This window comes from Rhodnius prolixus, unplaced genomic scaffold (assembly GCF_049639745.1).
Source record: "Rhodnius prolixus isolate KJV_2025 unplaced genomic scaffold, Rpr scaffold_3, whole genome shotgun sequence".
In the NCBI taxonomy this organism is placed as follows: domain Eukaryota; kingdom Metazoa; phylum Arthropoda; class Insecta; order Hemiptera; family Reduviidae; genus Rhodnius; species Rhodnius prolixus.
In genome coordinates, this window is record NW_027411603.1 from 24212713 (window position 1) to 24239397 (window position 26685).

At 35.2% G+C, this 26685-nt stretch overlaps 1 protein-coding gene across 1 annotated transcript in view; it reads left to right on the forward strand.

Moving 5' to 3' along the window:
* LOC141453154 (homeotic protein antennapedia-like) overlaps positions 1–26685 on the forward strand; it is a 1160806-nt gene that overhangs the window by 26916 nt on the left and 1107205 nt on the right. Inside the window, exon 2 of the transcript XR_012457808.1 lies at positions 20979–21020. The gene's annotated coding sequence lies outside the window, so the exon portion shown is untranslated. The remainder of the gene's footprint in view (positions 1–20978; positions 21021–26685) is intronic.

Here is a 26685-nt window from a genome sequence, read left to right on the forward strand (position 1 = left end):
ATAATTAAAAAGTAATACTTATGCTTAACACCTTATAGTTTTTGTTTAAACAAATTCAATATAACTACAATTTTTGTGTATTTCGTAACAAATAAAATTACCTAAATTTTATTAAATAGATTCATGCAAATTGTAAAGCAGTAATCTCAGATTATATATCTACTGTATCAATATGCGTGCTTAATGTGGCCACTTGTGCTCGCTCAATAACAGTAGGAAATGTAAGTTAATGACGCAAAGAAGTTATTTCCGCACTCGTAATCATGTGGTAAAAAGATCGATTTCCTGTACGACAGTTTAGGTGTCAGTAATTAGACGGAACTTCTATATGCACGAGTCTTATTTTTCGATATAGAATCTGTAAAATAAATCACTTAATAAGAGATATTGGGAGCGGGTAAGAAAATAAGCCGATGTCTATTTTATTGTATGTTCATAAAAAGTTCAAAGTTGTTGAATGATGACGTTTGGGAATGTTGTAACTAAAGTTTGTTGTTTACGTTTTAACTCTTTTTTTAAGAGTTAAAACGAATGAAGAAATTGCTTTCTAGGTTATAAGCCTTAGTCGCTGCATTTAAAAAGCAAAACAGAATTATAGGGTTACTAGTATCACTTCGACGGTTGCCAGGAAAAAGTATTTTTTAAGTTTGTTTGGGTATTCATTAGGTTAACAAGGCGAAGTTGTCGTTTGTGTTGTGCGTACTGGGGCTAGAAGGGTTGGCAGCATGGGCGAGCCACGGTAATGAATTGTCCACGGCCGTGGTGGCCCTTCACAGGGCCGGCTAGGCAGAATTTGGCCACTGCCATTCTCTCCACTTCGTAGTCCGCCTCTCCAACTTGCACAGCGTTTAAATCAATATCAAGCACAGAGCGGCGGGTGTGCTGAGCGAGAAGGATATAGTTTGAACTTTAGCTACCCGACAGAGATGGAAATAGCTTTAACTCAGCCGTTGTGGCTGGTAGTAGGCCGGCGCGGGCGGCAATTCATCAACACAGAAGCTTGCCGCCTCATCCTCACTTCTCCTTTTGCCACCAACTATAGCCGCCCCCGTCTAGGCGAAAGCTTTGCCGTAACTACAGCATTGGGACATGCCTAGAAGTGGGTAGAGGTTTTAACCTCGCCTCTTGCGCCCTGCTACACCCAGATATACGTCTGTTAGTCGGGAGGCTGAGGAAATTCTCTCGACAAACAAAAACTATACACGGTCGCCCCCCTGTTCCTTCCATAAAACACACACACACACACACAGACACAAAATTCTTCCGCGAAGCTAGCCACTCTCGTGTATGATGCACTCTGAATCCCACCTTTTATCTACGCTAGATGAATTAGAAGTCTTGAGCTTAGCAAGAGAATACACTACGACTTAGAATTATCTTCCGATTTGCTACTTCTAACAATGGTATCATAACTTACGGTAGATGAAACTAAGTTATACTCACCTTAATTGTGACCTACTCTTTCCCTTCATAGGAAGGAACTATTGCAATCCTGCATATTCCCAATTTTTAGTTTTAACCAGACATGTACGAGGTCTACGAGGGATGAGCTATTTTAAGATGAAATAAACCACAGAAAGAAGGCAGATATTAATTTGAAAATGAAGCATGAGGTGTTCAAGAAATTCCCTTCTTGGTCGAACGGTTTAGAGAAAAGGAATCCGAAACTTTATTCTAGTAAGCTTTATCCTTTATTCCACCTTGCAACAATTTACCTGATAGCATAACACCTTGCTAATTGCAGTTTTTTTGCAAAGTTAAAGATAAAAATAAAAGTAAAAATAAATATAATATAAGCACAAGCCATCCTTGAATTTGGCCTACTTTCAAATATTTGGACAATTCGGGCACGTATTTGAAAGTGGAGAGATTTGTTTACCTTTCTTCTTCATTTTACCTGCCAAATTGGAAATCTACAATTTTATTTATATTTTAAAATTCTAAAGTTTTTTTTTAAAATAAATTTAAATTCTAAAAGATACATATGAAGAATATATATGAGCTTAAATATCAGCATAACAAGGCACACCTCTTTGCAAACTTTGCGAAAGCACTTCCGGACCGGCTCAGCAATGTTTAATTGCTGGTCAAGTCTTTTTGATGTTATCAAAATATCTAAGCTATTAAGTCAGAGTTTGTTTTTTGTTGTTGTTGTTGTTGTTGAAGTCATCAACTAACATGGAAGAAGAGTTGACACAAAAGAGAGTTACATAAACAATGTTTAGCTTGCTTGTTAATTTTTATCTGTTCAGCTTTAAAATCAATTCAATCATTACTTTGCTTGCTTTTTGCTGACAGTCGAAGAAATAGTTCTTTAAAGTTGGTTTCCAAGTTTGTTAAGTGTTTTCTAATGTACAAAAATGGTAATTTAATAATTGAAATTAATGGTTGCATTTTTTGTACGTAATATATGTACTGCCTCTCTTGAGCAAAATATTCGAGAGACTTCTGTTAACACGCCTCCACGAAATTACAGAATCTCTCGGAATTATACCGGACCATCAGTTTGGGTTCAGAAGCTGCCACTCGACGATCCAGCAGGCCCATCGTGTTGTAGACACCATCGCTTCTTCAATCGAGCGAAAACAATACTGCGCTGGAGTATTCCTTGACGTATCGCAAGCCTTCGACCGAGTCTGGCACGAAGGTCTACTATGGAAACTCAAACGCATCCTTCCTAGCACTTATTACCTCATACTCAGCTCTTATCTCTCTGACAGATTCTTTCAAGTTCTTCAAGGCACTACTCACTCTTCCATCTATCCTGTCCTAGCTGGTGTGCCACAGGGAAGTGTCTTAGCTCCTCTACTTTACACAGTCTACACTGCCGAACTTACCTTATAACCTTAATACCTCTATTTACACCTTCGCTGATGACACTGCCATTCTCTCCACACACTCTGACCCTATCCTCGCAGTACGCTCTCTACAGTCTCACCTTCACTCAATAGAACCTTGGTTAGAAAACTGGCGTATAAAAATTAACCCAACTAAATCTAAATACATAGTCTTCACACTCAAACGTCAAACTCCGCCACCTGTCTTCTTAAATCATACACCTATCCCACCAGCCGACCATGTGCAGTACCTTGGAATGTACCTAGACAAGAGACTTACCTGGAACCCCCATACGAGACTTAAACGTACCGAACTAAACAAACGATACAAACTTCTAGCCAGACTACTCGACAAACGCTCAAAACTCTCACTGCAGAACAAACGACGACTCTACACAGCTCTACTCACACCAATATGGACTTACGGACTCGAACTTTACGGAACAGCTAAAAAATCAAACATCAATAGACTGCAAACACTCCAATCTAAAATTCTCCGCCACATAGTAGACGCTTTATTCTATGTTAGTAACCACACAATCCATACAGCTCTCCAAATTCCACTCATCTCTGAACTTGCCAAAATCCGTTATAAAAATTTTCATCAAAATCTCTCATTTCATCCCAACCCTTTAGCTGCAAACCTGTCTACAACTACGCTACCCTCCAATCCTCGAAGACGGCTGAGGCGCTGTTGGCCCCGTGACCAACTGGGTGACTAATGGCGGCCATCACTGGATGGCCGTCATTCACGTTTGACACGTTAATTGTTTATACATTTATCGCATTTACCTATTGTACCCTGTAGGTACAGGTGTAAATTTCATTAAAAGGATAAATAAAAATATATATATATATATATATATATATATATATATATATGTATATTTTTTTTTTGTGCAATAAATAGAAGTGATTTTAGAATCATGCGACCATATTTCTAACATTATTTTTTTTAAATCAGCTATTAACTATCAACTATTCATAAAATATTTAATTTTAAATATCAATATCACTTTCTTTTAATATTTTGATATTATATTATAATAATTTAAACTTTTATCCTTATTATTATTTAATCAATTTTATTCAAGTAATTTCTGAATAAAAACATGAAATAATAAAAACTAAAATGAAATAAATCAGTTCTCAGAGCTGTAATGTCATCAAAGAATGTAATACAAATTACATCAAATAAGATTTTATTCATCATAACTAGTATTTACTTTTAGTTATTAAAGCGAAACAAACCAAGAAAAAAATATTCTTACCGTAGCCATAGGTTCTACTCAATGTTGAGAATGTAACAGTGCATAACCTCTTGGCCTCAACATAGTCCTGCTCAACTACTTTTTAAAAAGTAACTTTAGCTTCAGTGGATTTGTTAATTACTCCTACTAATTTGAAATGTAATTACCTATTTGTGATTTACATATAAACATGTTTTTTAAAATTTATTTTTGTTGTGTTACTAACACATCGGGCCAAGTTATGTTCAGAGGAATAAATGATTCCATTGTCTGCCTGAATTACCTAATAATATAATTATTTAACCCGGATGGCAGTAAACATTCATCATGACCACTATTGCTTCAGAATTCACAGCATCAGTTTTCATCTTACTTCTCTAGTTAAGAGCATTTCTAATTACTGATTATTGCACACAAAACTTACTGCTGCATTTTATGTTACGACTTACGAATTCACTAGACCTACCTAAACCATTTTATTATTATTATTTTTATAGAATATAGGTATATATTTTTTAATATAATTATTCATGGATTTGTTACTACGAGGTGTGGCTATTAAATAACGAGACTATTGCTATAAAACACTTTATTTTAAATTTATACATATTTAGTTATTATCACCTCCAATATACACCCCTCCCCTATCCGTACAACGCTCCATGCGAATTTACCATTGTTCGAAACAGTGCTGGAAGTCTTTTTCTGTCAGCTCCTGCATGACACGTACCGCTTTTGCTTTCACAACTTCAACGTACTGAAATCGTGTTCCTTTTAATGCAGATTTGATTTTAGGGAACAGACAAAAGTCACATGGGGCCAGGACAGGCGAATAAGGCGGATGGCCTAAAACTGGGATGTTGTACTAGGCTAGAAACGTCTTGACAGACAATGCAGTGTGAGCCGACGTGTTGTCTTGATGGAGAACCCATGACTTGTTCTTCCACAAATCGGGTCGTTTTTTCCTTAATCTTTCACGGAATTGATCAAGCACCTCACGGTAGTAATGTTGATTAATTATAATCGATATTTTCATCCGTTTTGAACGTGGAAGGGCGACCCGGGTGGTCATCATCTCCGACGTTTTCTCGGCCATCCTGGAAACGCTTGAACCATTCAAAAACTCGCGCACGTGATAAACATTCATTGCCATAAATTTCTTTTAATTAAATGATAAGTTTCAGTAGCGGTTTTACCAAGGCAAAACGAAACTAACACCTCATACACAAAGGACGGTTCCGGTCAGACATATTTCTTTACAAGCACGTGAGTCGCTGCAATCAAAAGAGAAGGCTTTACGCTGCACAGCTGGCGGTCGTTAGGATTTGGTCTATGCATAGTTCTTCTGTAGCAGCATCAGTCTCGTTATTTAATAGCGAGTTCAGTGTTATGTTTTTCACAAAAAGTTAATAATTCTACAAATCGTCAGACTCATTTCCAATCATCTTAAATTTTCAGTTTTTGAATTGCGGGTAGAACTGAACAACCACTTTAGTGGGTAGCTTAACGTTGCACTTCCCGAGAACTTCTAAAATTACGTTTTTCTGGGTAAAGGTTTTAAATAGAAGTTCTGCAGCAAACTAATTAGTAAGTGCAATAACACAGAAAGGGGAAAGATTCTTCAAAGCTAAGAAGCATTTTCTAATAATAAACAGTTTGTACAAAATAATATTTTAAATAACTCATATTCACACCATGTAACCTCCTTCAATCAGACAGCAGTTGTAGTATGGGACGGAAACATAGTTAAGGTCGAAATTTCTACCTAAAACTGTTTAATCTATCTCTGATGATGATTGTAAGTCCGAAACCCAACAGAGATGCAAGAAATATGCGTGCTAAAATCAATTATATTATACAGCCCAGCGGAATTAACACATTTTAAACCATTTATTCACTGAATGCAAATATTGCATGTTGATTTCTGTCGTATAAAATGTAGAATTTGGAACCAATTCTTATAAAAACTGGACCATAGTTTTCCCTGCAGTTCACTTCAGTTATTGCTTGCGGAATTCGAAATCCACAATTACTGTTTTCTCTGGTTTAGTAAAACTGAAAAACCAGCATCATTCGTTTCAACAAGCTAAGAAATCATCTAATATTAATCAGGCCAACTAATGAGTACGTGGCAGAATTATGCAGATGTTGGAATCTTGCCAACTGGAGTATGCCTCTAAGTTCTTCATGTAAGGGAACTTTACCAACGATATGAATTGAGATGTGATGATTCTTATCAAAATGTTACAACAAACAAAACGTGATAATTATCTCCAATATAGTCTTGGTACCATTTTATTAATTAAAAGCGATTGTCATGGGTTACTAGATTACAGTTTAGTATAATAAGGTGATTCGATTTGATGATTATATCATTGATGGCATTGTACGAGGGTCGTTTGAAAAGTTCGTGCAAAGTCAGAGAGATAGCACTACTGGCGCGTATCGCGGTTATGTTTAGTTAGCAGCATCTCTTGGAAGAATACACACCAAGTTTCAGCCAGATCGGTCTATTTCTTTGTGTTTGGCATTCGTTTGAATCGAGGAAGTCGAGTGATTTTCAGAAAATGGACGAAAAAGAATTTCGTGTGTTGATTAAACACTACTTTATGAAAGGCAAAACGCCTGAGGAGACTAAAGAGAAGCTTGATAAACATTATGGTGACTCCGCACCTTCGATTAGAACAGTTTATAAGTGGTTTCAAAATTTTCGGAGTGGCCATATGGGCACAAGTGACGCTGAACGTTCTGGACGCCCTGTTGAGGTTACTACTCCAGAAATCGTTGATAAAATCCATGATATGGTGATGGATGACAGTAGAGTGAAGGTGCGTGAGATTGCTAGTGCTGTGGGCATCTCGAATGAACGGGTACATAATATTTTGCATCAACATTTGGACATGACAAAGCTATCCGCAAGATGGGTGCCGCGATTGCTCACGCTTGACCAAAAACGAAATTGTGTTGCAAGGACGGTTTGCAGCTGTTCCAGAAGAATCCGCAGGACTTTAAGGGTCGTTTCGTCACTGTGGATGAAACATGGATACATCACTACACTCCTGAGACCAAAGAACAATCTAAACAATAAGTTACCAAGGGGGAATCTGCGCCAAAAAAAGTCGAAGACCGTTCCTTCGGCCGGAAAGATTATGGCGACTGCCTTTTAGGATTCGCAAGGAATAATCCTCATCGACTATCTAAAAAAAGGCAAAACTATTACAGGTGCATATTATTCATCGTTATTGGACCTTTTGAAAACCGAGCTGCAAGAAAAACGCCCACGATTGGCCCACAAAAAAGTCCTTTTCCATCACGACAACGCACCAGCTCACACCTCAGCAGTTGTGGTCGCAAAATTAATGGAAATAGGGTTCCAACTCGTTTCACATCCCCACTATTCTCCAGACTTGGCTTCCTCGGACTACTATTTGTTCCCCAATATGAAGAAATGGCTGGTGGGAAAAAGATTTTATTCAAACGAGGAGGTGATTGCAGAAACGAATGGCTATTTTTCAGACTTGGACAAATCCTATTATTCGGAAGGGATCAACAAACTAGAGCAGCGTTGGACTAAGTGTATAAGCCTAAAAGGGGACTATGTTGAAAAATAAAAAAGGTTTACCCCAAAAAATTAAGTAGTTTTTATTTTTGCACGGACTTTTCAAACGACCCTCGTAAGTATTATACCGCAAAGAAAAACCATGTCATGAAGGCTACTAATCAATTGAGATTGGCTTAGAAAATTTTGGTTTTATACTTCAGTACGACTAAACAAAAATTTAATCTCATTTAATGGTAGTATGTTATAATTCCTGGTCAAGAAGATACAGTACGTTTCATTAAATCAAGATGAATCAGCTAGCTCGGACATGTCCGAGATGTGAGGATGGTCAATGGAATAGGTCAACATCTGAGGTTATTGGCGCTATTGGAGCTTTTTTCAGTGCATTATCTAACTGGACTAATCTAAAATTGGCAATATAATACACGGTGAAGGATATTTCAATTTGTTGAGTTCGGCTATTAATTCTGCGCTTTATCATACAGCAGACTTAATTTCACTTAACATTGACTTACACAAGTAGTGACGAAAACTAATCGAAAATTTTTCTATTGACTAAGGCAACTTATACATTAGTTTTCAGTTTAAAAGTAATTAGCATTTTACAAGAATGTTAAACGTAGTAAACTAGGGTACAGCTGATCTACTTGAACATTGTTCTGGCTGAATTCCGTCTAAATCAAGGTACTTCTTGCCACGTTAGACTGAATAAATGAAATATTACTTTTCTTTCCAGAATCAGATACTTTAGTAATTAAACACACAAGACATACCGTAATTACAATTTGAAAAATTGATGTATAATTATTATTTTTTTAATTATTTAAGGCGCGTCAAAAGGTTATTAGCGTCCTGAGCTTTTTTGCAATGCACTGCCGGCCTTCGGACAGTATTCTCTAGTTTCAGGCAACACTATCCATCACCGGACAGTGTAAGAAGCTCCTATGGTACAGAAACTCTAAGGGCCATCAGCTGGATTCGAACCCGGGACCTCCGCGTGGAAATCCAATACGCTAACCGCATAGCTAATCCGTTCCATGAAATTACTTTAAAGTTTTAACATCCGTGTTCTTAAAGAGAATCTCCTTACTTTATAACTTGCAACGCTCATGAACATAACAACTGAACGAGTGAGTGACATTAGCGCTTCTCTCACTTGTGCAGTAACTATTTCTTACTCGAACGCAGAACCATTTACCTTCACCAGCTACATTTTCGGTTCTTCACTTTCATTACCTTAATTGTTACAACTTTTTATCATTTTTTTTCCTTTTAATAATGCCTTTATACGTATTTATTTCTTAATTACAAAAATAATAAATTATATAAAATACATCTGTATTATACACGTGTGTAATTTGTGTAGTGAGGAAGGAAATGTTGGAGGCCATCGGATGGGATCTATTTTCAATTATTAATTTACATCTAAAGAAGAAACCTGACATCTGTGCCCAAGATTTATGGTACTTGTTTGTGATAGTTTGTAATAAATACCACGTGTTTTTCTAATGTCCTCTCTTTCAAATTATACCCCTCGCTGACTACCCTCTGCCCCATGAGCCTCTATCACTCCAGTGTCATTGTAAAGGAACTACATTAACACAATAGGAGATTATTCTTCCTCATTATTTGAAGATTAACTTCGTCCTATTGGACCGCACCCTTTGTAATTATTAGGATTTATTGTTTTAGTAACTATTTATGTTCTCTTCTATGCACATATGTCAAAAGTACCCTGCATTTGTGACATACTTAGTGTCAAGAGTTAAGGGAATAAGCTTACCATCTAAACTGTAACAAAAAATGGTTTCAATCGAACGCTATCTATTAACGCGGTTAACATAAATTAATTTTGTCTTTAAAAAATACAACCTTGCTGGTGTGCCACAGGGAAGTGTCTTTACACAATCTACACTGCCGACTTACCTTCTAACCTTAATACCTCTATTTACACCTTCGCTGACGACACTGCTATTCTCTCCACACACTCTGACCCTATCCTCGCAGTACGCTCACTACAGTCCCACTTTCACTCAATAGAACCTTGGTTAGAAAACTGGCGTATAAAAATTAACCCAACTAAGTCTAAATACATAGTCTTCACACTCAAACGTCAAACTCCACCACCTGTCTTCTTACATCATACACCTACCCCACCAGCCGACCGTGTGCTGTACCTTGGAATCTACCTAGACCAAGAGACTTTCCTGGAACCCCCATACAAGACTTAAACGTACCGAACTAAACAAACGATACAAACTTCTAGCCAGACTACTTGTGACAAACGCTCAAAACTCTCAATACAGAACAAACGACCACTCTATACAGCTCTTCTCACACCAATATGGACTTACGGACTCGAACTTTACGGAACAGCTAAAAAATCAAACATCAATAGACTGCAAACACTCCAATCTAAAATACTACGCCGCATAGTAGACGCTCCATTCTATGTTAGCAACCACACAATACATACAGATCTCCAAATTCCACTCATCTCCGAACTTGCCAAAATCCGAAATAAAAATTTCCATCAAAAACTCTCACTTCATCACAACCCTTTAGCTGCAAACTTATCTTCAACTACGCTACCCTCCAATCCTCGTAGACGGCTGAGGCGCCGTAGGCCCCCGTGACCAACTGGGTGACTAATGGCGGCCATCACTGGATGACCGTCATTCACGTCTGCCACGTTATTTGTTTATATACACTTATCGCATTTACTTATTGTACCCTGTAGGTACAGGTGTAAATTACATTAAAAGGATATATAAAAATAAAATAAATGAATAAATAAATATAAATACAACATTTAAAGAAGCATGAAGACACAGCTTCCCAGTATCACATTGAATTTGCCAAAAAAACAAATTTTCGGTTTTTCTGTCGCAGTTCTTAAACCAATTGCCATCAACTTGCTGCAGCTGACCGTTTTTGCTAACGAGGAATTCATAAACCAATGTTTAAAACCTCTTTTCCCTAGTCTGGGAATGTAAGAAAGTGGCTATAATTAACGGCAAGATTAATTAAATAATAATTACGGGTTATTTCCCTTCTTGTTTTTTGACTGAACAGTTTCCTTTTCATAATTTTAAGGATAACCAAACTTATCTGGACTCGGTTTTTCTTTTTCAATTGAATATTTATGATAACAGTAGCTGAACCAGTTGGTGCGTTAAGAAAAAACAATAATAATTGGCAAAAAAGTAAAATTCGCTGTGATCCCGGGTTCGAATCCAGCTGCTTGCTCTTAGATTTTCTCTTTCAAGGAGCTTTTTATACAGCTCACTGTTCGGTGTTGGACAGTCATGTCCGTAACGAGAGAACACTGCCAGGAGGTCGGCAATGCCCTAAAAAAAAAAGAAAACTCCGAGCGCTTTTATTAAAAATAATAATAATAATAATAACATTGGAAGGGATTAGCTATGAGGTTAGCATACTGGACTCCCACGCGGAGGTCCCGGGTTCGAATCCAGCAGCTGACCCTTATATTTTCTCTTCCTAGGAGCTTCTTACAGCTCACTGTCCGGTGATGGACAGTGTTGTCTGTAACGAGAGAACACTGTCTGGAGGCCGGCAGTGCACTGGAAAAAGCTCCGGGCGCTAATGACCTCAGCTGTTGATGCGCCAAAAAAAAAAAATTAAAAAAAAAATAATTGACTAGACAAAAAAAAGAGACGTTTAAATACATCAAAAATAATTATTATAGTCCATTAAATAATACCTAATTAAATTAAAGTCTAATTTTATTTTCAGCAATCTGATTGAATCTTGATGAACGGACTTTTGTTATGAATGTGAACGCTGTTAAACTTTATTTGTTGCTAAAAAAATGTAGAGCATACTTTCAGACGGACTTTCCTTTCCGCGCTTTACGTAATTATTATTATTTTTTTTTTAATTTCAGTAAGTTTTTTGTTTAAATTTGAATTTTTTTTAAAATATTGTCCCACACCTTTCTTTTTGTTTTCTTAATTTTAAGGCTCATCAACATTTTAGGGTTATTGGCGCCCCGAGCTTTTTTCAATGCACTGCATTTCAAAGCAATAATGCATGTCGACGCTAATGTCGCTAAAGTATAATTTAGCTTTTCATTCTGCTTTTATTAAAGAAATGTTAGTGTATAAATGTTTTGAATTTATATGAAATATTTCCTACGCAAGTATAGTTGATTGTGATAAACAGCTAATGTAAAGAAATTATATTTTATAAAGTAATAATTCACTGAACTTTAAAATTTATTTATTTCAAATTAGTTGAGAAAGGGGGGGCTAAAATTTATCTTAAAAGAGACGTTTCTACTATTTATTATTTCAGTTAACTATGAAATAGGAGAAATTACATATTTGTTTTATGGCATTTATTTATTTTTTTAAATAAACGGGTTTCAAAATATATTTAAAGAAACAATTTGTCAAAAAGTTATTCTACTAGGAAATGAAATAATAAATGTGTATAAATGCAAAAGATCGCTGTTATCGTGTGGTCCAGAAGAGATTGAGGCAATTGAAGCGGATGGTGCGGTGAAGTAGCCCCCGGAGTCATCTCATTTGACCTCTCATCAGCTGATCTTCATAAGCAGCCTGGTCTCTACTGCAATCCTATCTGTCACTCTGCTACTGTTTATCTGATTGCGTTCTTGAAAACTTTTTATGTTAAAATCGCGTCGAATTATTGTTAATTCGATTGATTATTCTCGGATAAGATTTGTTTTAATGTTTCCTATGTGTAGATAAGTTGTTGTTTTTTTTTACAAGAGTAAATAATTTTGTGGATGGAATGGACAGATTTCTTGTTGTGTGATAAGTACGTTCACAACGGAGCTGTGAGCATAGATGATAGCGGAGATGATAGCAGTGATGCATCAGCGCTTATAGAATAACCTAGTACATTCTTATGTGTGCGTGCACAACGAAGCTTCGACTAGTGACTCATACGCGCTGCTATAAACGAGCTTAGATGATAGAATTGAATTTTTCATTTTTCTGCTAGCTGAACTCCAGTATCGGAGCTTCAAAATGGACGTCGAAAAATTATTTAGTGCTGTCTTTACTCATTATTTTTGGTTATTATTTCATTATTTACTTTTAAACAATATTTTGTTTTTTATATCGTGCTTACATTTATTTTCATGTGTATTTATTTGTTTTTCCTCAATATAACCTTACCTAAGAGTAATCAATAGTTTTTCTTCTATGGTTATAGGATTTCCATGACAATTTTTCCAAAGTTTTCTTAATTTTGACCTTATTTTTTCTAAAATATAGTCGAATGTGGGTGGACCCATCCTCACATATTCAAAAAAACGATCCGGATAATTTCTAAGTTCCTTATATAAATAGTGAAATTCGCCCAAAGTACTTCGTTTTTTATTTATGGGATGTACATGATATTTTCTAAAGCGTTTTTTCTTTAAAATATACCTTTTTGTTGCTGCTGAACATAAAAACTCTTCTTCACTTCTCGGACATGTTGGATGTATCACAGCTCCGTTGTGCACACTAATCAGCGATTATATTTTACTCCATCAGTTATTATCTCTGCTATCATCTATACTCACAGCTCCGTTGTAAACGTACCCTTAGTGATAAGAAAGGAAATATGACGTAAACATTGGAGACTAAGTCTTGTGAGTCAAAAAAAAAAAAATACATAAACATTCACAACTTGTTCATATTTATTCCCCAACTAAATTTGCTACATTTTCTTTTGTGTTATAAATAATTAAATCTAGCGAAATATTAATCAATAAAATTAATACACGTTAGTATCACATGAAAAATAAATTACCCACAATCCTACCGTATTTATAATGGCACCTCGGGGAGTTTAAATATTGGTTACCATTAGTCCTATTTGGAATAAATTTCGACTAAATTTTCTAAATAATGGCCATTAATTATAACAATCAGATATTAACTTCAGGTGGCTGTGTTAAGTTGGGTATCAAATACACCTGTGCTTTGTCTGCAATTTAAGCATTTTTATTTTTATTTTTTAGATTCCAATTTAGAACATTTGGTTGTTTCTTTGGCCGACTTTCTTCAGTATTTTTTGTTTTCAGCATTTATTTTTATTGCGGATATGTGTTCAGCAATAATCAAGGCTCATCTCAGTGCTTAAATAAATAAAATAAAATGAACATAGTCGTGCTTGAATCTAGTTGAACGGTCAAGACGCTAAAAATATTTAAAAAAATGACTTAGTCTTTGGTTCCAAAACTTGGTTAAAAACAAATACAAAAATTATGACTGAAATTAGCGATAATCTTTTTTCTTTTTATTCTACAATGCTTAGATATTTTATGAAGAAAAATTCCGGCATTTTGTTTTACAAAATACAAACACAATTGACCCGGTGAGAATGAACGTGGCGTAAGTCCATTTTGAGCAGTTTTGTGATAAAATGAGTTTTGTGTTTTGCTCTGAAATAAAATGCAGATAATAAAAATAACTTTATTACTTTTGTTTTTATTTATTATTACATAGAATCATATTTTTTTTGGTGCATATTAGATGGGATTTTGGGTGTAATGGGATTTTAAATTATTTTAGAAAATGCAAAAATGTGACTTACTTCATTGTCTTTCTCAGCATATCTGGCGTAAGGTTAAACAAAAAGGCATTTAAAACCATTTTTAAGGGTTTTATTTCATAAACCAATGCTTCAAAATGCTGAAGACTCATCACAGAGACTCATTTTACTAGCCGATCTTATTTCAACATAACCGACTACACTATCCACAGAACCGATCACCCTGATGATACTGCCCATAGGGGGCACTGCAATTCTAATAAAAAAAAACCGTCTTCAACACAACTAGACTTCTCGACCAGCGATCTAAACTCTCACTACAGAATAAAAGACATCTACACCATGATACAGAAACCTGCCTGGAATTACGGAATGGAACTTTAGGGCTCAGCCAAAGCTTCCAATATCTACAAAATCCAATCCTTCCAGTCAAAAAACACTCCGTCGAATCGCTAATGCTCCTTACTATGTCTCTAACTCTACCTTGCACCGAGATTTCCTTGTTCCTTATGTTTCAGAAGCTGTAAGATCCCGTTATAATAAGTTCCACACATCAATCACCTCACATCCTAATCCACTAGTATCCCAACTTAACAATTATTGTTATCAGTTGAAAATGTTGTTAGGTTCAGCAATGCTAGATAATATCTCTAATTTTATCCGTCTTATCTTCATGTTTTTCTCAATTTCTGAGTGAGTTCGTCCTTCCTTCCGACATTAGGAGTTCATTAATCAGTTTTGTGAAAAGATTTTGACTATGAATAGATAGATAGATGTTGTCTTTACTAACACAACTGGAATTTTGTAACATATATACATACAAACAAAAACTATAAACTAAGACCTACGCTAGGTCATTGTCCGTCAACGGAGTTTGTGTGAACAAATAAATAAAATTAAATGAAAAATAACTTATGAAATATAAATGTGATATAAAACTATGAATACGAGGGTCGTTTGAAAAGTCCGTGCAAAGTCAGAGAGATAGCACTACTGGCGCGTATCGAGGTTATGTTTAGTTAGTAGCATCTCTTGGAAGGACACACACCAAGTTTCAGCCAGATCGGTCTATTTCTTTGTGTTTGACATTCGTTTGAATCGAGGAAGTCGAGTGATTTTCTCACGCTTGACCAAAAACGAAATCGTGTGAAGTGTTGCAAGGACGGTTTGCAGCTGTTCCAGAAGAATCCGCATGACTTTAAGCGTCGTTTCGTCACTGTAGATGAAACATGGATACATCACTACACTCCTGAGACCAAAGAACAATCTAAACAATGGGTTACCAAGGGGGAATCTGCGCCAAAAAAGGCGAAGACCGTTCCTACGGCCGGAAAGATTATGGCGACTGTCTTTAGGGATTCGCAAGGAATAATCCTCATCGACTATCTGGAAAAGGGTAAAACTATTACAGGTGCATATTATTCATCGTTATTGGACCGTTTGAAAACCGAGCTACAAGAAAAACGCCCACGATTGGCCCACAAAAAAGTCCTTTTCCATCACGACAACGCACTAGCTCACACCTCAGCAGTTGTGGTTGCAAAATTAATGGAAATAGGGTTCCAACTCGTTTCACATCCCCCCTATTCTCCAGACTTGGCTCCTTCGGACTACTATTTGTTTCCCAATATGAAGAAATGGCTGGTGGGAAAAAGATTTTATTCAAACGAGGAGGTGATTGCAGAAACGAATGGCTATTTTTCAGACTTGGATAAATCCTATTATTCGGAAGGGATCAACAAACTAGAGCAGCGTTGGACGAAGTGTATAAGCCTAAAAGGAGACTATGTTGAAAAATAAAAAAGGTTTACCCCAAAAAATTAAGTAGTTTTTATTTTTGCACGGACTTTTCAAACGACCCTCGTAAAACTATGAATATATGACTACTTGAATTGGTAACTAACATATATTTCTTTTGTTCGAGTTTAAGTTGAGTAGCTAAAAATTATTACTACAAAAATGGTTTCTATTCTGGTAAAATATTCCGCTATTTAATCTTTTCATTTGTACTCATGTAGCGTAAGAGGAATTACTTTCTGTTTTTGGTGTACAAACAATTGATCTGGTTTGAGCCGCCACGGTAGCCGAGCGGTCAGAGGCGAGACCTGTAAAGCTAATATATATTGTGGTACTGAGTTCGATTCCCGGCCTTGGATTTTATTTAATGGTTAATACGAGAACTTGGTAGTTAAGTATGTTTTCTAATCACCTGGAAAAAATTGGCAATTACTTTACTTGATGTGTTTTTGAGAAAACAATATTTTGTTAAAACTGGTTATCTTTATATTTGTGTAATACTTATAAATAGAAACTTTGGACATTTTTTAACTATACGTACCTTATATAAATTCTATGTAAACGTTTCTGCCTACGTATTTTCATCAATTAGTTTGCAATAATGAGCTATTTCCCTCATTTATCTTATCTAATTATCTAGTAGTTCTATTAAGGCAGGACATTCTTATTGTTTCCGAATCTCAACTTCTTTTCTCGTCAGCAAACCACGGATAAAGTTAAAGTAGTCATTCTAAAACAATTAAAAGCCTCACGTTCCGCAGTTATGAAGGCGTTGACGTCTTGATTGCTATAAAAAAAATAAGAAGCAGTGCCCAGAGGAAGTGGAACTTTTTTTTTTTTTAAAAAAAAAATAACACTCACCGGAAATGCATAAAAAAAAAAGAAAAGAATAATAAAACTAACAACCATGTGAAGTGACAGAGGACAGCGTGTCTAAGAAGGTGAAGTACAAGCCAGGTGTGTATTGAATTAAAAAAGCAGACCTATGGACTCCAGAAGGGAGCTAGGTTAACTCTAAATAGGGTCACTAGGGGCACTTTATGCTTTTTTTTTTTTTTATTATTAACCATTGCGCACAGATATACAGACAAAAAAGTCTGTAAGAGGGTTAGACAACCCCACTTTAGTTGCGTACGGCCATGATGCTTCCTAAATGGTTTGAATTGAATGTGAAACGGAGAGGGGAGAAAGAACCGAAGCCCAGCCTTGTGCTTATGGTTGCTACAAATGGTTCTTGCTTTGTGTTTCTGTATGTTTTTCAGTACAGTATTGGTAAGTGCAGTGTTTGTTTTCAGTACAGTGTTAGACTTGCTAGTGGTTACAACTTGTGTATATTGATAAGTTTTACTGTGTTCCAAACAGTGACAGTGTGTTCATCAATACAGCGGCCGGCTAGTCAAGAAAACTTCAATAATATTAATAATTTACGATAAACAACAAAGAGTTTTAACTAATTTTTATTTATATTTTTATGTTTCTTGTGTTAAGTTAATAGCCACAACATGTCCATCAATAGTTTTAACAAAACAATCATTTGAACACAAACAAATATGTAATAAAATCCAAACCAAGATCGGAATCTATGATCAGTTATACATTAACAGGAAATCAGTAATAACAAACACACACACTAAAAAAAGGCCATATAACATTAAAACGTGGTAAAACATAACTATTTATTAGGTACGAACACGTGGTATTTTATCCAGAGAACGCGCAAGGTGGTATATACGCCATCAACTTGGATGGGCCTAATGTTTGCCGTACGGTTAGTAGTGTTATAGATTGACGCTAGCTACAATTATGGAAGTTTTGGGCGCCAACTTCTTCTCTACATTGACTGTACTATATCTTTTTTTTTTTTTTTACTAATAAATCTATAGGATATTTACTCTTAACTGTTTGGTTAATACTAAGTTAATATCGCGAAAACAAACTATGGTTTTGTGGATCAAATTCAGGTTGTAAACTTTATTGTAGGGTCATCTGTACAAAAGTTCTGCAATCGTTTAGCATTTTTTTATTTTTCTCCAACTTATTCTCGGATTTGTCTCGTGTAGACTCTTGAATATAAAGGTGTTAACTTCCTGCTGAAAAGAGTTATTTATTTGGAAATCTTGATGAGCTGTTTTTTTTTTATGCATGAAGAGTCAGCGCTTGCACAAACAATAAATGATCACAATATGCAGTAGATTCAGTAGCAATTATTTGCTGCAGTAGAATTTATGATGAGCAATCAACTTCAAAATATTTATTTAACAAATTAATACATAATTTTTTGTTCTCAACTTAGGAGTAAATTATTTTAATATCTACATTATTTTAGTAGAAGATGTGATTTTTTTGGTTTTTAAAATGAGATTTAACTTAGTATCTATCTATTATCTATGAATGGATGATTATCATAAATCAAAGTACTAATTTTTGGCGTTGCTGGCTGAAATAGACACGTTGCGTTATGAACAGAGTTAGCAGTAGAGCGCTGATTATTTTACTGGCTCGACAGAAAGCTCTTTTCTTTCCCTGAAACAAAACCTCTGAACTGAAACTAAACAATGAGACCATTTTTAAAATGTGAATCTGAATTGCACTAAATGTTTACTAAGTATTTGTAAATAGCATAGTTTTTGCGTAATAACCATACATTTCTTTTCAAATATAGTACTTTCATACTTTCATCAAAAAATGGGTATATCTTTATCTTGATCGATTTGAGATCGATATCTTGGTTTATTTCCTGTTCAAAGAGCGTTTGCTAGCGAAGTTGTTAACTTTTCAAAATTTTTTTGAATGGAAGTATTCAAAACAATTGGGAGAGAAATCATGAACTTAAATCAGAGAACTGAATAATTGCTTTATAGTCCTTTAATTGACCAATTAGATTAATAAATCTTTAATCAATTATTGTCGTCAGTTGTCCAAGACAATTCTTAAATGGTGTAGGACTATATTCAGTCTTTCGCTGAAATAGATAGTTCCAATTCACTCATCTGTTCTTATTGTTGATACGTCGATGCAGAACTTATGGACTTAAGCACATAACTGTTGGTGGAGAATATAATGTCTTCGTAGCGAAATGGTGCATCTAAATACCTGTATATATCGTCAAACATTCGTTTCCTTTCCACCACATAACGTGGACATATCATTATTACATGTTTGAAATCTTCCTCCTCATTGCAATCTACGCAAAGAGGAGAGCACCTTTTGTTGATCCTGTGTAGATACGATCCGCACACCGCGTGGTTCGCTCTCAGCCTGCTTATTGTCGTAACAACCCATTTATTAGTGACAGTTCCCTTAAACCATGGTTGTCTAGGTAACTGATCTGCCATAGTTTTATAGAATCTACCTTTAAGCAAGGCTGACGTTAACTCAGAGTGGGCAACTCTTTCACCAGTAATTTGGTCTGTAATTTTCATTATAAGACCACTAAAAAACATACTGTATCCTAGCAGAGCTAGCAATGAAATATGAATGTATTTAGAAGCTATAGCCGAATTAGAATGAATGGAACAAAATGCTTAGAGAAGGATTACGTGATTTTAATTTTGGTTAAGCGAGAAGGATGGCAGGAGCACAGAGTGCTGCTCCATCCATTAGCAGTAGTTTATGTAAATAGCGGTATATAGTAGAATGATGAATGTGTGAAGCGAATGTATTTGTAGGTAAGAATGGAGAGTAAGTGATATTCTAGTGATAAGCACCTAGACGATGCTGGCTGTATGGCGGAAGCCAATGCCAAAAAAAGAAAACAAAAAAAAAACAAAAAAACTTATGGACAATGAGAAGGCAAATGATCTGGCCCCAAAAAGGATACAGTATGTTTTTTAGTGGTCTTATAATGAAAATTACAGACCAAATTACTGGTGAAAGAGTTGCCCACTGAGTTAACGTCAGCCTTGCTTAAATAATACCCGAAGGATTCTAAGAGATATAGCAAGGCTCTGTGAACTTTAAATCACTTTTTGACCTTGCTGAGCGAGGCGATAGAGGCTCTAGTAAGTTTTTGGTTTTCACCTAGAGAGATATTCGCTTTATGATCCTCATCATTGCAAGGCGAGAAGGATCTCGCGAACGAGAACTAGCTAGCTTACCTCACAGCCAGTTTTTTGGGGGATTGCTTTTGAACGTTCAACTTACCAGAAACTTTGAGCGAATGGTCAAAGCTGGGGGACATTTCTTTTTAAATAAATTCTCGAGGGCCACAGTAAAAGTTCTTGTTTACATTCTCTTCAGTTCTACTTTACAGGAAACGACCAACAACTTTCAGACACGTACGTTTCACTCTAGGTAATATTTAAGAGTATTTCTAGAATTATATAATATTTATATTATACATATCCATTTCCTTGATACATTTGCTCAGGAAAAAAAAAATTTTGTGATTCTGCGAGAGTTGCAAAGTTATTTGTAAATTAAGTACATTAAAAAAGAAAAAAAATTGTTGAGATAAAATCTTATGCGATTTCGTTTACCATCTTCAACTAGTTTTAATCATCTAGTCCAACATCAGGAAATTCTAGCGAACAGTCAAGTCAAGGACTTTGCACTCAAGGTTACTATATAGTAGACGAATGCCCTCTGTAATCGTTACCCACAAAGTGAACTCCAAGACGTACCAGCTGTTTCCAGCTCGTCGATTCACTTTAACATAGCCTCCATAATCTGACTTTTATCCTTTGTAGATTTTTAATTAGGATTGTCTCAAACTATATTTTTCATTGCTACTTGTAAGGCTTACTAATCGGTCCAAATTGATTCTCTCAAACGCCTGAAAAAGATGTTAAAAATTTAAATCTTAATCTGACAAATGTAATATATCATTCTTATAGTATTAAAAAAAAATCCACAATTTTTTACTTACACAAAAAAAATAAATAAAGATCCGGCATTTTGTTCTTTTGTTTTTTTGTTTTTCTTGCAAAAGTGCTGTGGATCATCTCCATTTTGGAAGTGAACAATAAAAAATATGGAAGTCTTATTCTTATGTTACAGAACAGCGCCATAGGGGTTTACCCGCCTTCTCAATCTATTCAGGTATGACCTATTAAAAAATAAATGAAAAACTGCAATTTTTTTTATTTACTAAAATTGTTTTAATGCAATCAAGTTTTGTATAAAATTAACAGCCATTTGCAAATTTAATTATTTGTTTATTAATTAGAAACGATTTCTAAAAACGTTTTAAAAATTGCGAAAATTCCTAACTTCCTTATTTTTTTAAGAAAAATATATATTTGCAATGATAAGTTCTCAGTATATACAAAATATAATTTCACTTTGTTCATGTGGATATTTATTCATAATTTATTAACTACATTACGAGGGTCGTTTGAAAAGTCCGTGCAAAAATAAAAACTACTTAATTTTTTGGGGTAAACCTTTTTTATTTTTCAACATAGTCTCCTTTTAGGCTTATACACTTCGTCCAACGCTGCTCTAGTTTGTTGATCCCTTCCGAATAATAGGATTTGTCCAAGTCTGAAAAATAGCCATTCGTTTCTGCAATCACCTCCTCGTTTGAATAAAATCTTTTTCCCGCCAGCCACTTCTTCATATTGGGGAACAAATAGTAGTCCGAGGGAGCCAAGTCTGGAGAATAGGAGGGATGTGAAACGAGTTGGAACCCTATTTCCATTAATTTTGCGACCACAACTGCTGAGGTGTGAGCTGGTGCGTTGTCGTGATGGAAAAGGACTTTTTTGTGGGCCAATCGTGGGCGTTTTTCTTGCAGCTCGGTTTTCAAACGGTCCAATAACGATGAATAATATGCACCTGTAATAGTTTTACCCTTTTCCAGATAGTCGATGAGGATTATTCCTTGCGAATCCCAAAAGACAGTCGCCATAATCTTTCCGGCCGAAGGAACGGTCTTCGCCTTTTTTGGCGCAGATTCCCCCTTGGTAACCCATTGTTTAGATTGTTCTTTGGTCTCAGGAGTGTAGTGATGTATCCATGTTTCATCCACAGTAACGAAACGACGCTTAAAGTCCTGCGGATTCTTCTGGAACAGCTGCAAACGTCCTTGCAACACTTCACACGATTTCGTTTTTGGTCAAGCGTGAGCAATCGCGGCACCCATCTTGTGGATAGCTTTGTCATGTCCAAATGTTGATGCAAAATATTATGTACCCATTCATTCTCACGCACCTTCACTCTTCTGTCATCCATCACCATATCATGGATTTTATCAATGATTTCTGGAGTAGTAACTTCAACAGGGCGTCCAGAACGTTCAGCGTCACTTGTGCCCATATGGCGACTCCGAAAATTTTGAAACCACTTATAAACTGTTCTAATCGAAGGTGCAGAGTCACCATAATGTTTATCAAGCTTCTCTTTAGTCTCCTGAAGCGTTTCGCCTTTCATAAAGTAGTGTTTAATCAACACACGAAATTCTTTTTCGTCCATTTTTTGAAAATCACTCGACTTCCTCGATTCAAACGAATGCCAAACACAAAGAAATAGACCGATCTGGCTGAAACTTGGTGTGTGTTCTTCCAAGAGATGCTACTAACTAAACATAACTTCAATACGCGCCAGTAGTGCTGTCTCTCTGACTTTGCACGGACTTTTCAAACGACCCTCGTATTTCGTTTCACATTAATTTTTAAAATCAATCAATTTCATCGTTATTTTACAATATTTTGCTAATTCTTGGCCAAAATTAAATTGTTTTTAAAGAAAAATAATGTTTGGGATAAGTTTATAATGAAGATTCTTTTATCATTCTTGTGCACGCGATCTTACTTTTTGAAGTATTGTAATTATTAATGCTACTTGAGTTAATAAAATATTGAACAAACTTTAAATAAAACTTAGTAGCTTCTATTTGCGTATTTTAACAGATTAGTTATCTTTCTTTTTGGGTAATGGATATTTCTCTTAAATGTGAAGAAGGGATTTTTTTGGAAGAAACCAAAAATTAAAACATTATTAAATTGTAAATTGGAGAGGGAGAATGTGTACCAAGTCCACTGCAATGTATTGGCTCCATTAACTTTGCGACAGCTGGGGAGTGTCATTTAGCATGCTACGAAGCATGCTACGTTTATGACATTAATATTATGCAAGCATTGCCATTAATAACAGTGTCAGTAGAAGAAGAACCTGTAATGTTAGCCCAAAAGTAGAGGCAATTCTATGACCAGTTTTTAAGGTTTAAAATGCGGATTTAGGTCCGCAGTGCAGCACGCATGTTTAATGGAATCCCTAACCAGTTTCGGGATTACAACTTCTGAACAGATTCATCTACCTCTTATGATGGATTAAATCCGAAACCGGTCAGTAGTACTGTAAAAATTTGTGCTTTGTACGTCGGGTAAAATCCAAGATAAGGGTTCAAATGTTTGTAACTGTTCGCTCATCTTATCTAGTTTACTGTTTAGATTGACTAGAAGATTTAGAGCAGTTTGCAACAATATCTGTTGAGGGAAGGTTAGGAAAATTGTACAAATTCTGACAGTTAAGAAAATCCATTAATTGATAATCATAAAGTTATTTCCCATTTTCGACTTGATACTTCAAACTGCAAATTTTGAAGAAAACAATCTATGAATGGTATACCTCATCTAGTAGCGCGTTAGACTAGCAAGCTAGAGGAACCGTGTTCAAAACTAGGCATCTATCGCTTCTTCAATACATCTACCTAGGAGTCTTTACAGCTCACCTTCCAAAATATTACAAATTTCTAAGATGGTTCTAGCACGAGTTACGTGCTTTAAATTCAAAACAGAAAAAAGAAGTAGCTAATTCATCATAATTTGGCTAAAAATAAAAAGATGCCACATTACCTGGATTTTTTTTTGAAGGTTTGAGAGGTGCCTGAAATCTGACTGGAATCATCTGCTTCAGAACATCTGTGTCATGATTATGCTCGCTCTCTTACCAAGCCCATTGTGTAACTTTGCTCCTTGTCAACATGCTTGGGGAGTAGATCTGCAGAAATATATTCCTATAACCACTTAAATAAGATAAAGTAAATCAGCATATTATTTTTCACATTTCGGGTGAAATCAATTAAATGATTTTGTTTGGCGTATTATGTCTTAACTTCTTGACCATCCGGCACTGAAAGTGGGCCTCTAGGTGGCTTTAAGAAATGTGCCCAGCATCAACCCTAGATCGCTCAAAATTTAGCCCTTTTTTTTGCTTTTTAAATTGTATTGGGTAGTCCAAAGAAAGGGCCACCATATGACGATGCCTTACACTTATAGAGCTGTCTGTTAGATTAAAATAAATAACTTTGAAAAGAGAAAAACCGCTGCGTTAAGTCCTAAAGCAATAAATTGAAAATTTTATGCTATCAAGAAAAACATTCTGCTTTTCTTTTTTAGCGTCCAAGCATATCATCAATTAATTCTATTTAGTAATTATCAATATTTTCTTTAAAAATAGAAAAAACTTGCTTACAACTAGCACTAATTCAGTAAAACATTGTTTTAGAATCCAATTGTGCCTAAATATTATTAATGCTGAGCAGTTTAGTTATGTTTGGGAAAAGACCGCAGAAAGTTTACCAGAGAAGTAGATTGGGGGGCGATCATTATTGCTGCTGGATGTTCAGAGTAAACTTTGTCCTCTGGATGCATCCTCGGGTGTTGAATATATTAAAACCACCACATACTCCCTGTATTTACACCGGCTATTTCTATTTGTACGGCGAAGCAATAACTGTTCATGCAAAGAATAATTTATTTAGTGATATAATTCTCTTTCATTATTTATATTATTTTTATTTTTTATTACGCTGAATGAAAGGCTTTTTTTTTTAGCCGTGCTTTATATTTATAAGATGCTCTGTAAAATGCAACATTGTAAATATTTCCACCCTGACTGTGCCGAATATTGTACACATTTGGCCCAATCATCACATTGGTTTCCTCTACATAAAGAGAGCAAGTAAGTAAGCTGTCGCTTGCTTTTCGACAAAGGGTTTCCGTTGGAGATGGCGGCAGAAGATAGATCTTTGGCTTATGCCAAGGATCTTGAAAGGGGTCAAATTGGGGTTAGAGGCAAACCAATAATTTGTCGCCAAAATGGGTTCTTTTATAAATAAAATATGGAGTTTAAAATTTTTCTGTGGGCGTTGATTGTGTTTCAGCTGATAAAATACTTCAGAGAAATTTCCATGGAACTACATTAATATAAATAGTTTCAGCTTGAAATAAGAAACAGTTTAAGCCGACTAGTTGGTCTTTAGATCACTGAAATATACTCAAAAATAATGTTTCACTCTTTTTCTCTAATTCTGCAACAGTCGAGCCTTCCATAGAGGACACTCACTATCGGCCACCTCCATTTACGTTTTTGAATTTCCCGGTTTTACCCCTATGCACTTTCAATATAAAAGAACCTCCGACTAACGGTCACTGTTTCACCTCCCACCAACGACCACCTTATTCTTAAAAGTTCGTTTGACGCGGTGATCAAAATAATTATTTTTTAAAATTTCGATAAATTTTTTTGGATAATTAAGAAAAATTTGATGCATATCATGTAGCTAAATAATTATACAATTATGTACGTTTTTAAAGATGTTTTGATAGATGTTTGGAAATAAACCCATATTTTTTCATTATGAAACTTACCTACCTCTTCTAACGGCCACTTTGCTTTCCCCCGCCACTGTCCGTTATTGAGAGGTTCGACTGTATTATAATTAATTAGAAAAGCTAATATTTCTTCAAGAAGCTGTTATGCTAAAGATTTTCTTTTTCCATATAATACGTCATAGAAATTTACGATAAACATGTTTTATGTTATGTAAAAGAATAAATGTCTTTTACGTTATAAAAGAACATAAATGTGAATATCATTAAATTTTAGGATAATTTCAATTTAACCTTTTAATGTTAATGGTATGAGATATTTGTTCTTGATATTAGTATGCGACCTAAAGAACGTAATCTATTCTTAACTGTGAAAGTATTTTGGGGCAGTCACCAGAATTATTCAAATACCAACTCCAGTTTAACTAGTCCCTGATCGATATTAACGTATAATTTGCATACTAACGCATTCATTTACCTACAATTCAACTAAATAACAATATTTTTAGAATTATTAAATGCTCATAAAATTCTTAAATCTAACAATAGTAAGTAATCTAACTTTATTCTCTGAATTAAAGAATTTTTTAATCTCCTTTTTTTTTAATTCTTAGTTTTTAGATTAATTAAGGAGTAAAATAGAAAAGTAAAGGAAGTAAGACGTCAAGAGAGAGATGGTAGGGTAGAGAGGGATAAATATAATAGCGTCGGTGGTTGAGTTATACACTGTCGGGTTATAAATTATAATATCCATGCATTAATTAGGGATGCTGCGTTGGAGCCGCAGAATAATCTAAGTTTTTATTGTGAGCTAGCTTTTGTGTATATATAAAAATTTGTATATGTGTGTATGTATGAGGATTTCAATGTCTATTATTTCATTTTCAAATGATTTATGTATTTCAGCTACTCAATATATAATAAGAAATAGAATCCCAGTATCTTTCATTGTAACTTAATTACAATATTATTAGAAGAAGTTTTTGATTTTCTGTTCATTGTTCGGTGATTGTTAGAGTTGCTTTTAGCAAAGAAAGAATAAAATAAGTGAAATATCTCAAGAGAGTTCAGTTCTACGTACTTTTCGTTGATCTTTGTGACAAAATAAACTAATAAATAGTTTTGAAGATCCCTAAAAGAATTTAGGTCGA